This window comes from Sminthopsis crassicaudata, chromosome 2 (genome assembly GCF_048593235.1).
Source record: "Sminthopsis crassicaudata isolate SCR6 chromosome 2, ASM4859323v1, whole genome shotgun sequence".
Classification (NCBI taxonomy): domain Eukaryota; kingdom Metazoa; phylum Chordata; class Mammalia; order Dasyuromorphia; family Dasyuridae; genus Sminthopsis; species Sminthopsis crassicaudata.
The window spans coordinates 594,865,249-594,879,982 of NC_133618.1; the positions used below are offsets into that span (position 1 = coordinate 594,865,249).

The window sequence follows — 14,734 nt, forward strand, 5'->3', positions numbered from 1 at the left end:
AAAAAACACCTATCTTAGACACAAAGTGTGTCACATCTATAGTATTGATTATCATGTTTGCTATCTAGCCTATTATCTACCTATATCTATTTTCTATTATCTATCATATCTATCATGTATATATCATATCTATTATCTATATTTATGTATCATATCTAAATGTCCAATTATCTATAATATTTATTTTTAATCCATCATATCTATTATACCTATTTGTCACATCTATTTTCTATTATATTTATTTCTCTATACTATCTATTATTAATCTATTATATTTGTTATCTATCCATCCATATATGTCCTGACTGAGTTATGAATGATAGCAGACACTTGTGAGTCCTAGTCTCTTCTCACAGGGTTAGGAAACTAGAAAGATGTGCCCTATTAGAAAAGATACAACTTCCCAGCTACTTAAAATAAATTGCACACTAAATTCCACTCCACTGAGTCTGGCTGATCAAAGAAAGGGATCATCAGCAATAATAAATCCTGGTGCTTGGGAACCATACCGTGTGAGTGTGAAAGTTTAACCCAGATCTTTCTGTTAGTGACAAGTTCACAGGCACTGAACAATGAATGCTGGGGCAGTCATACATAGCTGACATACCATCAATGCCAGTTGTCTTCCTGGATTCTTTTGTAAACCTCTGGAGATACACAACATCTGCTAAGAATAAAAAGACAAAACTTAGTTATTCTTAGAAGGGTAAATATACTTTGTTGGGATAGTCTGTGCTTCCTGTTCCAGCAAAAGGAAAAAAAAGAAAATCACCTCTAAAGTATATTAGAGCCAGTCTTTTTATCTAATTGAGGATTTGACTTCCAACTATCACCTACAAAAGATAAACATAAAAATGACCTTATTAGAGCTAGATTTGGATTTAACTCCACATGCCACTGAAACTTGGCCTCAGGGAAGGTAGTGGGAGTCCCTTCCTCTTCTAATCCATTCTGTCTGGGCTGTGAGATTAATCTTTTTAACAGCTTTAGGTCATATCACACACCACTGCTCAAAAACTTTCAGTGGCTCCCTGTTGCTACCTGAATCCCTATGCTTGACATTCAAGGCTTTTCAAGGACTAGCTTCAACTTGCCTTTCTGTACTTACCTGCTACTATTCCCCTTCAGGTTATTGTTTGGAATATGATAAATGCTTATTAATGATCCTACCCTTTATTCTCTGGCTGTATTGAGCAACTCATCCTCCCACCAGAGTGACTTATCCCTTCTGACCTTTCCACATAATCCTTTCCATGCTTACTGCCTTGGACTAATATCATAGCCATCTTTCAGGACCCAGCTTCAAATGCCATCTTCTTTGTGAAGCTATCCCAGATCTCTTCCAGTTGAAAGTGGAAACTGACCTCTAGTAGTTATTTTTATTTTTTAAATGAACTTTTCCTATTTATATACCAATCTTGTCACAATTATAAAACCATACACACACACACACACACACACACACACACACACACACACATATATGTATACAGGGAAGAAATCTTTTATCAATTGAAGTAATATTGAATAGTGATTTTCTCATTCCTAGATGTTTCTGAGCAAAGAATCACTGAACACTTACCTATAGGGATTCTGGTTAAGGGATTGGTTATATTAAAAAGTCATTGAGATCCCCTCCAATTCCTCTGTCATTCCCATATACTCAGTTCATAACTTCCACAACAGTCTTTTAATGGTCATCATCCACTTTTAGCTCAAACACTTCAAGTAAATGAGATCCCACCACCTCTTGGCAGCTTATTCAATCTTTGAAAAAATCAATCATTAGGAATTCTATAATATATTATAATATATAATATAATATATTATTTATAGCTTCCAGAACTGGCCCAAATTTTATTTGATGGAACCCCAGAGAATTAACCTAATCCTTCTCAATGCCTTTCAAATTTCTGGAGATAATGATAATCTTTCCAATGTCTACCAGCAGGGATCTGGATGTCAGTCAGTCACTACCATGTATCCACTGTGTGTGGACTGGGTATACAAGAAAGGTAAAGATCAGTCCCTACTCCAGGAGTTCATAGGCTAATGGTAGAGACAATACACCAACAACTATGTACAAGACCAAATGGAAATAATCAGCAAAGGATGTGCAGGTTTGAGGCCATGTTAGAGGTGAAGTGTTACTCTTGGGAACACTATCATTTCTGGTTACTCACCCTTTTGGGGGACAAAAAAGTGGAGGAAAGGAGGGTAGAAATTTTCTTCTCTTCTAGCTCTCTCCCACTACCAGACCTCCAGTGGAATCTTTAGCCTTGTAGTAGGGTTATTACTTTACTTTCCACAGCTTTCCACTTTTTCTTCCACTCTTCTAAGAGTGCATCACCTGCTCTCTGGAAATGGCTTCTCCTCCATCTCAGAGCAATAACTTTTCCCCACTGAAAAAGATAAAATAGCTCTGGCTTGCCTAGTGCAGCCTCCTTCATTCTTCAGGGCCTATGGGAAGTACTTAGTAAAAAGATCATAACAATTCAAGGATATAGCTTTAGATTAGCCAGGATACTGAGGTTGGAACAGAGGTTATCCAATGGTCAGAGATGATCTTTCTTTTTCTCCATATGCATTTCCTTCTTTTTCTCCCTCTGGAGAATTATAGCTGTCACATCTCCATATTAATGGGGCTAGAGTAGTCCCTAGGGTAAGGAGGTATTTGGCTAGGGGAGGACCTATTCAGGGAGTGTCCTGAGGTCTTTCTTTCTGGTCCTATGCCTCTGGTGTGTTATGGATGGCAAAGAAACCAAATCTTTGCCAGTTTGAGAAAAGGGATGTGTAGGGACAGAGAAGACTTGATTATCTATCAGAATCCATTCCCATTCATAAAAGCTGAGGATTAGAGTGTGTTAGACCGATCTGGGACTTCATGATGGATGCGGAGGCGCAACCAAATACCCCTCATTAATCACTGGCTCCATATGGCTCCCAACTTGATGGTTTTCAGCTGACTTGAAAAAGACCCAATTAGATCAAAACATTTTGACAATTTATCTTGTGACATGAACAAGCCCAGATCGAGGCTGTGATTTCATCATCAGGGAGCGGTGAGGAAAGAATATGAGCCTGGGGGGTCACGCACTGAGCTTAGAGAGACCCCAGGGCCCCTAGAAAGTCCTCCCACAGAAACATTATCACTACTTGGGCTTGCTGTTGTGGGTGACCCTTACAATCTGACCTAGGGGACTTCTCAGTGGGATCAGCTTGCTCAGGATTGGACACTTTGGCTGAAAGAGCTTCTATTAAGGGGTGGAGGTGGGGAGAGAGACAGAGACAGAGAGATGGAAAGAGAGATGGAGAGAGAAAAAGACACGCAGAGAAATGGAGAGAGAAAGAGAAACACAGAGAGAAATAGAGACAGAGACAGACAGACAGATGGACAGAAAGAGAGAGGCAAAGACAAAGAGATGGAGAGAAAGACACATACAGAGAGATGAAAAGAGATAGAGAGAGACAGAGACAGAGAAAGACAAAGAGACAGAGACACAGAGAGGCAGAGACCCAGAGAGACATACAGAAAAGAGAAGGAAGAAAAGAGAAAGAAAGAGGATAGAATGACAAAGAGAAATAAAGAAATGGAGAGAGACACAGAGAGATAGCAAGACACAGAGACACACACCCAGAGACAGAGAGAAGAAAAAAAGGAGAAAGAAGCCCAGGGAGACAGAGAAAGGTACAGAGAGAGAATATCAAGGAGGGAGGGAAAAAAGGACCTAATGCTTCAGGCTAGGTTGAGGTACAGATGTTAAATGTGAACCCAAATCAGAAGTCAGGGCGTGACTAATTCAATGCCTGTCGTAACTTGTACATAAGCTATCCACTTGCAAGGCAGCTTGGGACTCAACTCCCCAGAAGGGAAATGAAAAGAACTTATTTCCTCAGCTCACTGCTGGGAACTGGAAGCTCTGATTTCCTTGAGATAGGCTCCACAGATCCTAGTTCTTTTCCAGTCTCAGAGGGACTATCAGGCACTCTCATCATTACAGTATTTATTGAGAGTGCAAACAGGGTGCCCAGAGCTTAGCAGGCTGGAAAAGTAAAGATGGGTTTTTCATTAAGACTTTGCCACTCGTTTGCTATGTGATATTTGGTAAGTTAATTCCCCTCTCCAGGCCTCAGTTTCCCCGAGGAACAATGAGATGTTTGGGCTAGATGATCTCCAAGGTGTCTTCCAGCTAAGTTATTTTAAGATTCCAACATCCCAGACTCTTAGCCTCTGCCATTCAAATACTGGATTATCCATTCACCAGTGTTCTTATTCCCATAAAGAGAAGTCCATTGAGTCAACATGTAGGTAACTGGGCAAAGAACTAGCCTATTCAGATGACAAAAGCCACTGCAGACGGATTTTCACCTGTTTTAATCTAGGTAGCCAGCTGCTTTTGTCTTAACTCCAATCCTCCACCCCCACCCCCGGATGCCTTGGGCCTGGGGAGGCCTGGAAAACAAATTACTGTCTCATTCCAAACAACATCATTTCCCACTCCCCCAGGCCAAAGTCGAGGTATGTTAATACAACCCCATCAGGAGATCAGTACTGCTTCTGTTGGCACAACATCTGACCTAGGCAGGGATGCCAGAGTTGTTGAAAGCAAGGATTGGGAAATATATTTTCCCTTCCAGTTTTTTCTGAGCAAAGAATTGACATGCAAATTCTTATGGGGACAGTCCCCTCTCTCTGCTCTGGTTCAAGAAGGCCAGTTTGACTAGAAAACTGAATGAGGAGGTTCCAGACAACCACAATTTTTCCAGGGAATCTGTCCTGGCTGTCCCCTATGGAGCATATACATACAGATACCATGTCACGCCCCTGCCATTCCCACACACGCACATACAGCAACCGTTTGCAGGGACACTTGTAGCTCTACCATTATACATATATACACATCAAGTTTATGCACGGATGCTGCCTTTATCCGATAGGGCACATTTACACTTAAACACTATGTACACACCCTTATGTATACACATGCCATTAAGATACAAATGCCTTCCCAGAAACACTCTTCCAGTTGATATATACATACACATTTGATACATACATAATCTGCTTCCTATCATGTAACATGCAGTTGATACATAGTATGATAGATAAAAAGAGCATATTGCCTATAGTGTTGGAAAGTTCAAGCTCCAGAAGTTTGGTTTCAGATCCTGCCTCAGACACCAGCTGGAATGCTCATGGGATCCTAGATCCAAAGCTGGGAAGGACCTTAGAGGAAATCTAGGGGAACTTTCTTTTTTCAGATGAGTAAACTGAGACCCAACGGGCTTAAGTAACTTGCTTAATATCACATAAATAGTAACAATCTGGGGTGGGATTTGAACAGATCCTCTGCCTCCAGAGCCAACATTATGTTCTGTGACTGAATCTGAGACTCAGCTTCCTCAACTGTAAAATGGGTATAATAATAGCACCAACCTGCTGGGATGGCTTATAAACATTGAATGAGATAACTATACAGAGTATTTTGCAAACCTGTAAGCATTATATCAGTGTCAGCTAATATTACTTTTATGTACCACACCTCATTCCAAATAATTAATACAGAAAACTCATATGTAAAAGATGTCTTTCTCAGGAACATTTTCCTGGCTGTTCCAAGCACTCACATGTGCTTGCATGCATGCATACACAACACACACACGCACACGCACACACACACACACACTCCATCATATACATACTCCCTGATCTATAGCCAGTTGAGAGCTGGCTTTTGGCAGCTACCCAAGGCCCAGCTGACTACCTGGGGGAGAGACCTTTGTGTGTAAGGACAAGAGATTGAATGTCTAACTTTTATAGCTAGAGCTTCCACTGATTCGTTACTCCAATTTTGGATTGTTTTCTTTGGTCTCCTCATCGTTTCCCTGACTGAGGCCCCTTTTTCTTTTCCTCTTTTCCCCCAACTCCTGCACCATCTTCCCCCCACATGATCCTAAGTTCCTCTCCAGAATTCCATCTCTCTTTTGTCTTTTAGTCATTATATCTCACTGAGTGTTGCTTCCTTGCCCAGATCCTTATCTTTCTATCCCACCGAATAGGGCCCTAAACTGTCCCCCACTGTCTCCCATTTTCTTTTAGTACATGAATATTTTTTGATCATCACTCAGAGAACAAGGTAGAGTTACAGTAATAGTGAGAATGGCTCTCATTCATATAACTCTGTGAATTCTGCAGTATTTTTCCTGACCAGAATTAGCACTCAGGACATATCATTGACTTCAAAAAGCTTATAACTTCCTGATCTATGGAAAAAATCAAAATGACTGAAGAAGAGTCCTGATTTTATATATTTGAGTGAAGGTTTATAGTACTGTCCTTTGTGACTTGGCTTAGAACCTAAGTTTTGTCTTTACACTGAGTGGGTTTAATTTTAGAGGACTTCCAGAAAAAAATCATAGAATCAAAGAAGAGTGAATTTCAAAATTAGAGACTTAAGCAGCTCTTGAGTCTCATAATGTAATAACTGACAATAAATAAATATTAATAGTAAATAAAATATTAATAAATAATATTAAAAGTAATTAATAAAAGTAAATATGATTATTCCTATTTTACAGATGAGGAAACTGAGACAGGTAGAGATTAAAATGATTTGCCCAGGATTACATAGCTAGTCAGTATCTGAGGCCACATTAGAATTCCAATCTTTCTGACTTTAGATCCAGAACTCTATTTACTGATCACCTGACTTCCCCAATAAAGAATATCCTTTACAATAGATTTGTCAAAACCCTGGTTATTCAACTTTGCTTGAATACCTCCAGTGAAGGGAAACCCCTATGGACTGAAGTTAACCAATCTATTCTTGGATGGCTCAAATTGTTGGGGTGTTTCTATTTCTATCAAGACCAGATTTACCTTTTTGTATCCACTAGAGCCCAGCAGATAAAGTTTAAGCCCCTTTCCATGTGACTGCCTTTAAATATTTGAAAGCACTTTTGTCCTTCTCTTTGAGTCTTTTCTTCTCCAGGCTAGTCACCCCTCAGTTCCCTCAATTAATTCTCATGTGGCATGGATTTGAGGTCTTTTTTCATTCTAAATGTTTCTCCTCTGGATGTTTCCTGGTTTATTAATACTCCTCTCTGTGGTTAGTTTTTGCCTTTGCTCTTAATTTCCTCTGGGAAATCTCAAAATATTCCTCACAACTAGGTCTCTACAGAGATGAGTAAAAGGGAAGACACTAAAACTAATCCTCTTTAGAAGGTCCAGAATGATGGGGTAACTTTGTCTCACAATGTCTGGGACCAATCAAATAATTCCCTAATGTCCAGATGTCTTGGATCTTCTCCATGACACCATCAATGGGCCTGCCCCATACCCTTCCTATGGAGGTATAATAAAAGTCCCAAAGGCTTATTTCCTGAATGTTCATCTCTCTGATTAAGAAGCCTCCTGATCAACCCCATAATCTTAAATATTCATCAAGGCAATATGATCTATGGAAAAAATCAAAATGACTGAAGAAGAGTCTTGATTTATATATTTGAGTGAAAGCTTGTACTACTGTCCTTTGTGACTTGGCTCAGATCCCTAAGTTTTGTCTTTACACTGAATGGGTTTAATTTTAGAGGACTGCCAGAAAAAAATCATAGAATCAAAAAGGAGCTGAATTTCAAAATTAGAGACTTAAGTAGTTCTTGAGTCTCATACATGTAATAATTGACAATAAATAAATATTAACAGTAAATAACAAATATCAATAAATAATATTATAATACAAGTGATTTCTATAATTTCTTCTACATATCTCTTTTATTAAAACAATAAGCTATTATTTAGGTTTATGAAAGTTTTTATAATAAGGTTAATAAAAAAGTGAATGTAAAGAAGTCCATTGCTATCAGATAGCAGGTAAATGTGGATGATATTAGACCTTTGGCATGACTTTCTAGGAGTGAGAATTGGAGGTACTATTGCATAATGGACAGAATGGCAGACCAGTAATTATATCACTTGGCTTCTCATCAAAGTAGTAACATATTATGTGAATTTGGAAATATCACTTCTCTTGTCTAGCCTTTGGTTTTATCAACTGTAAAGAGCCAGAATTGGACTAAGTTATTAATAATTTATTTATATAATTTAGTTTAAATTTTAAATGAATTATAATAAATCAAATACATCATTTTAAATAATTTAGTTATTTCTAAGGGGCTTTATGACTCACTGGTCATATCAGATTCTTTAAGAATTTTCATGAATGAGTCTACAAGTATAAATGGACTTGGGTAAATACCAATGAATCCCTAGCCTTGCAGGCAAAAAAGAGTTTGGATCCAGGACATTGTCCCCTCCTTCCCACTCTTTTCTCCTTCTATCAGTTAAAGCATAGTACACACTGGAGATCCCTTTCTTAGACACCTTCTCCTTAGAAACATTCTTACTTATCACCCTACCCTTTCTTCCTCTCCTCCCCAGCAGGATTTACAGCTATCATACTACTTCTCCCTTCTTATTCCCTCCTTACTTACTCCTACAAATGTTGTTTTATACTTTGTTTCCTCAGATCTGTATTTTGTCTTCCATTCAAGATTTCAATCAGTTAATTAGATGACAATGCTATATTAATGAAAGAAGGCTATAGTTGCTTCTTATTGTCTTCATAGTCTTTAGACAAACACGAGCATCATAACAACATTTTCTGAAGACAATAAATAACTATTATTTAGTCTATTTTATTGGATTAGTTAGTATATATTAAATGCTATAAAATTAATATTAACCAGTAAAGATAAAGCTGGTTTAAAAGCTCTCAGGTCTCAATTGAGAATAAATAAATATGCCCTTTTTTTTATCAGTCTTGTGATTTAAATAGTAAAGGGAAATCCTGGAATGGAAATTCTCCCACAATTTGTCAGTAATTTATGGCCTTAGAAAATTGTTTGGAGCTCACATTGGTTAAATGACTTGCCTGGTCTCACAGATAGTATGTCAGGAGCAGTTGCTGTTTATCCTTCATTTTCAAAGAGGACCACCACATCAGAGTGGTAGGTAATGCCATGACATACAAGTGAATTGGATTTAAGTGAGGGAGGATTGTGTAAAGGCATTGGCTTCAATTTTTCCTCTGGAGCCATCTGAGTCCAAGAGCAAGATATAGATCAGGATAACTAGAGTTGGCTCTCATGTCTCAGGGATCGAACTTGAATGGGCCCTAAAACCAGCCCTTTATTCATCAATCAATCAACATTTGTTAAGCACCTACCACGTGCCAGGCACTGTGCTGAAACATTGGATTATCACACTATGATAAAGACATGTAAATGCTCAACTCAAATACCCAAATGGATATGCCATCTCATACAATTGGATGTTTCCTCCAATAATACATATTATAACACATTCATGAATACTCCACAGTGTACTTACTGTCCATGTCTTCCCATAAATTTGTCCATGGAATCCAGCTAATTGTCCAAAAAACTTTCTCAACATCTAATATCAGGATAATACTAATACATCTCTTAGCATATCCATCTATCATCACTTACTATATGACTAGTCTCCATCTTCTCTTCCTAATCACATACCTCTCCAAATGTCATCTTATTTTCTTGTTTTACTTAAAATTTTCTTATTGAATAGAAATAGCTGGACAATATCCACCCCATCCCTTTCTAATGCCCTGTATATTATGCTTACTTTCCTTTTTTTGACAAGTTTTCATTGATTTCTTTTGTTTTGTAGCTATCATATTTTCTCCAGCAACTCCTTCCTTCTCATTCTCATATAACTAGGCCATGTAACAAATAGCACTGGAGAAGAAAAAGAAGAGAAAATATTCTGGATAACTGATGAATATATTGAAAAAAATTGAAAACACATATAATATGTAACTGTAATGAAATGTAATGTCCAGGCTAGCTTTTTGGAGGACCTCGGGACCAGCCTTGATCTTAGTGCAGGAGTGCAAGAGGCAGGAGAGCCATTTGTACTGACTGTTCCAAATGTACATACTTCTATCAGTGGTGTGATCTTGTGCTGTCTTGCTATGTTGGTAAACAGAATCATTCAGTCACTCTTACTCATGAATATTCTTGTGTGTTCTAGGATACTCCTTCCTAACCACTCCCTCTGCTCTTTTCTTCTTGGAGGAGTTTTCCTCTTAAATAAAACCTGGAGAAAAGAGAAGGAAAATGGGGAAGGCTCTACATCCAATACCCTGACTCCTCAGCCAATTGCTGGCTGATTCATTGCTTAGGAAGAGTTTCTCTTACCCAGAAAAGATGTTTAAAAAAATAAATAACTCCACTCTACTCTGACTCTGCCCCCCCCCCCAGCTGTAAGCCCCCAGCCAGAGCATTTGTCTGGCAAAGTATTGCAGTTATAAATCTATCTTCCTCCCAGACACTCTTTTATGATTCCCCACTGCTTCATTTGAGCAAAGACACATATAGATTAGCAGTGTAGTGATTAACAATTTTTATTATAATAGCTTGGTTTAAATGACAAAGTAAACATAAGTATAAACACTTTTAAGAAATAGAAATAAGTTTTGGGAAACAAACTATTTCCTTTTGGGAGGGAAAGTATAGGATGGAAAATGGAGAAATCACTGCTTTGATTCTGCAGTTCAAAGAAGTTTCAACATCCATCCCAGCATGCCTTATGTATGATCTGTGCTCACAGCTTTATTCCTAGAGTTCAGTACACAAAAACTTGTAGTCACCACTGCTTGCCTCTGCAGCTGCCATTCTCCTGGTGCTGTGTACTCATCTAACTGAATGTCACAGTGTAGCTCTTTAGAAAGTTAGAATCTAAGAACATCACAAGATGTGGCTAATTTCCCTTAAGGGTTGCTACCTTTCCATGATAAGTAGCTAGGTGGCACAGTGGGTAAATGCTCTCTCTGAGGTCAGGAAGACCCATCTTCCTAAGTTCAAATCTAGCCTCAGACACTTGCTAACTGGTCCTGGGCAAATCACTTAACCCTATTTGCCTCAGTTTCCTCATCTGTAAAATTAGCTGGAAAAGGAAATGATGATAAACCACTCCAGTATCTCTGTCAAAAACAAACAAACAAACAAAAAAACAACAACCCAAAAAGGATCATGAAGAATCAGATTGAACTGAAACAACTCTAAACAACTACAATAACTCTAACCAAGTTAGGTCAATAACAAATGCTTATTTGGGAATACAAATATAAGCAGAAAGAAAAAAAAAGTCTGATCTCAAGGAGCTTATATTCTAATGTAAGAATGGTCTAGTTCTTTAAGGAAAGAATATTTGTTCATCTGTTTGTATAAGTGTGGGATGGGAGTCTAGCACAGTGTAGACTCAATAAACATAAAATGTCCACACTGATTCCAATTCTCATTTTCTAGTGTCTTCCAAAAAGAAGATTCCATCTTAGCAAACTGATGGTGTCTGCCCATATGCAGACCCTATTATTACACATGGGTTTATATGAACAGTTCTCTGCTTCCTTGAACACTGATATGTCCCTTAGGGAGGAAGACTAACCTGAGATGATCTAACTTCATAGCTGGCTTCCTCGGTTTGGACAACTTAGGGTTCTCAGGTTTCCCCAACCTAATACTTTCACACTGTACTAACCAGCTCTGTCTTCTCCTGAAGTTCAGCCTTGATCCTTTTAGACTCATAACAATGGCTTCCTCTCTTCCATCAATCACCAAACATCCATTAAGTCCCCACTGTGTATCAGAAGGAAGCTGGATGGCTCAGTGGCTACAGAACTGGACTTGGAGTCAGGAAAATCTGAGTCCAAATAGGGATTCAAATGCTTAATAGTTATGTGAGATGCTGGATAAGTCATTTAATCTAGTTTGATTTAATACACGGGAGAAGGAAATGGCAAACTACTCTAGTATGTTTGCCAAGAAAACCCTAAATGGGGTCAAGGAGAATCAGATGTGACTGAAATAACTGAACAACAATATAGGATCACAGCTCTGGAACTTGAGGGACCTTAGGGATCATTTCACCCAAACTTTTTATTTTAGTAAGAAAATCAAGATCTAGAGTCTCTCAAACAACTCACCTAGATAGCAAGTGGCAGAAAAAATGTCTTGGGCTTGCAGGATGGGATGCCAAATCCTGTGCCAGGAAATTCTCATTATAATCCTTCACATTTGACCAGATCTGACTGTGTTGGCCATTTTCTGGGGGCATCATCATAAAGCAAGTCTCCCTGATACTACCCCTCCTTTTTGGTGCTTAAGAAGTCTCCTGACCTATATAGCTTTTTAACAGAGGCACTTGTCCCATCATGCTGCAGCCCCTCCAGGTCACCAGAGAAGTTCTTAAGCTTCCTGTCACTGGCTTACCCAGCAAACACACCTGCAGGTGTCACTGGGTTGCTTTCTCTTCTCCTCTTAGCTCATTTCCAGCTATCATATCTTCCTGTCAGACTAAGACAAAGACTGCCTTGCTTAATGCATTCTCCTTTACATGCTTCTCTCTCCACTCCTACAATACACCCCAGGACACAGCTCCCATTAGAGGCTGTTTCTGGGCATGGTGTTAAGGAGGAGGTTCAAAATTAAACAAAGGCCACAGACTGTTCCCACTCTTTTTAGAGGTGACTCATCCCACAAGCGAGAACTTTGGTTCTATTGTCATTCCCAGCAACCCTTTGGCACCTTTAAGAGCTAAACTGTCAATCATGATGCCTCAGCTAGGGTTTCAAGTGAGCAGAGAACTGCTTATTTCCTGTCCTGAAGTGCTGCCTCATTTCTGTGTTGTAGTCAACAATGGCTAGACAGAAACATTTTGGGGCCAACCATCTAAACTCAGGTCATCCCATTGAGAAACTCTGAGTATAATTTAATTAATCCTAGCAGAGTGCTTTTGTCTCTGAACTTGGGGTTCTCCTTCCTAGGGAATTGTTCTTATTATATCTCTCCCCAAAGAACTTAATAAAAAGATAGTTGATCATGTAGCTAGTTCTACCTGATGTATTAGATGAGATCAGTCCTAGTTGGTCTGATCTAGTTCAAAGAACCATTAGTTCTAATTTTCCCAGGGCAAGTGCGCAAACTAAGAGGTATAGTGGAAAGTCCCCTGGACTGAGGCAGGATACCAGACTCTGCAGCCAAATTTCTCTATGACCTTGGGTGAATACCTTTCCTGATTTGGGGCCCCAATTTCCTCCTCTGCATAGTAAAAGGGGTGGATTTGATCTTTTCCAAAGTTTCCTTCAAGCTTTTTTTTTTTATGAAATATTCTATAAGAAGCAGATTGCTGCTTGGTTCATGAGGGGAATTCTTCAAAGTTCTTTTAGGAAAAGAATGAAGAGGAGGAGAATCAGGGAGTGCGAGGGCTCAGCATAAGAAAGAGCCCCTCCCCTCACTCCCACCTGACATGCAATCACTATCAGACGGTGCTTCCCCCACCCCTTGCCCACAACTGGGAAGCAGATGAGCCCCCCCACCCCTAACTTACTGTTCTGCACACACAGGTGGTACCACCTGCCACCAGAGCCCTGATTCTCCATCATCCTACAATCGATTTTGGCCCTGTAACAATTTGCTTAGGAAGGGGATGGAGGGCCTTGAGTGAAAGGAGGAAGAAAGGAGGAGGGGGCGGAGTGAAAGAATGGCCTTTGAAGTTTGTAACCATCTTATTTAAAACATCCTCAGTCATCCCCTATTTGGCTGATGTCAAGAGGGCCTATTACCAGACCGAGATCAAATGGAACAGAAAGAATCCCTTGTTGCTCACCAGGCTACAGTCATATATCAAGCACTTCATGCAGGCTCAATTCCTAACTTTCCCCCAAACAGATTGATATTTTCCTCTTCCACTTTCTGGAAAGGAGACACATCTGATTTTTGTTTCAAGTGGAGTTTGTGAGGCAGTTCCTAGATGAAACTAGCGCCCATTGTCTTAGAAATCTGAGTGCCAGACAATTCTATTTCTTCTCTCCTGGTTAACTTGGTGACCCAAATTTTGCTATCGTTACCATGCAAGGAGAAATACAAACTCCAAAGAGCATTTTTATGTTTGATCCACATAATAAATCTATTCGCAGGGCTTGGGTTCTCTGCTGCTTTCCATCCCCACCCCTCATTCTCTCATCTTTTCTCTCTTTCCTATTTCTTCAGTGGTGTTGAAGAACCAGTCTCACACTGAAAAAAATCTTGAATTTGGGTCCCATCTGACACATATTGGCTATGTGAACCAGGGTAAGTCACTTAATTTGTGCTCTAGGGCTTAGGCAACTCTTTGAAACTAAGTTTAAGAGAAGATGCCTTCTGCACTGGGAGAGGGAGTTTCCTCTCCTGGAAATTCTTTTTACCAATACAATTACAGGTCCTGTACCTGTCCTCATTCCTCTGTTTTTGGTTTACTTAAGGATATATGGTCCTTACTCTCAGTGCAACAGTATGGGAAGAATAAAAAATAGATTCTTTCTTTATCAATCAAGCAAGGAAGAAAATCTGTGTTTATGTTTTGATCTTCCCAAACAGGTCCTGTACTTGTTCTTATCCCTCTATTTTTGGTTAATTTAAGGATGCATGGTCCTTACTCTCAAGGTAACAGTATGGGAAGAACAAAAAAAATAAATAGACTCTTTCTTCATCAATCAGGAAAGGAAGAAGACCTGTGTTTATATTTTGGTCTTTCCATTGTTATTAAGAAGTTAGGTGACACAGGAAATTGGTATTACATTACCTTTCTAAGCCTCAATCTCTTTATTTGTAAAATGAGAATGTTGATGCACATTGGCAACAGCCAAATGTGTCT

General features: G+C 39.2%; 1 long non-coding RNA gene across 16 annotated transcripts in view; it reads right to left on the bottom strand.

Moving 5' to 3' along the window:
- Positions 1-14,734, bottom strand: part of LOC141558463 (uncharacterized) — a 234,652-nt gene that overhangs the window by 74,294 nt on the left and 145,624 nt on the right. Inside the window, exon 4 of one of the 16 annotated variants that reach the window (XR_012487070.1) lies at positions 608-667. The exons of 14 other annotated variants lie outside the window; for them this stretch is intronic. This is a non-coding gene — a long non-coding RNA (uncharacterized LOC141558463). Of the gene's footprint in view, positions 1-176; positions 668-14,734 lie in introns of those variants that run through there. One more of the 16 variants, XR_012487069.1, reaches the window with a different exon arrangement.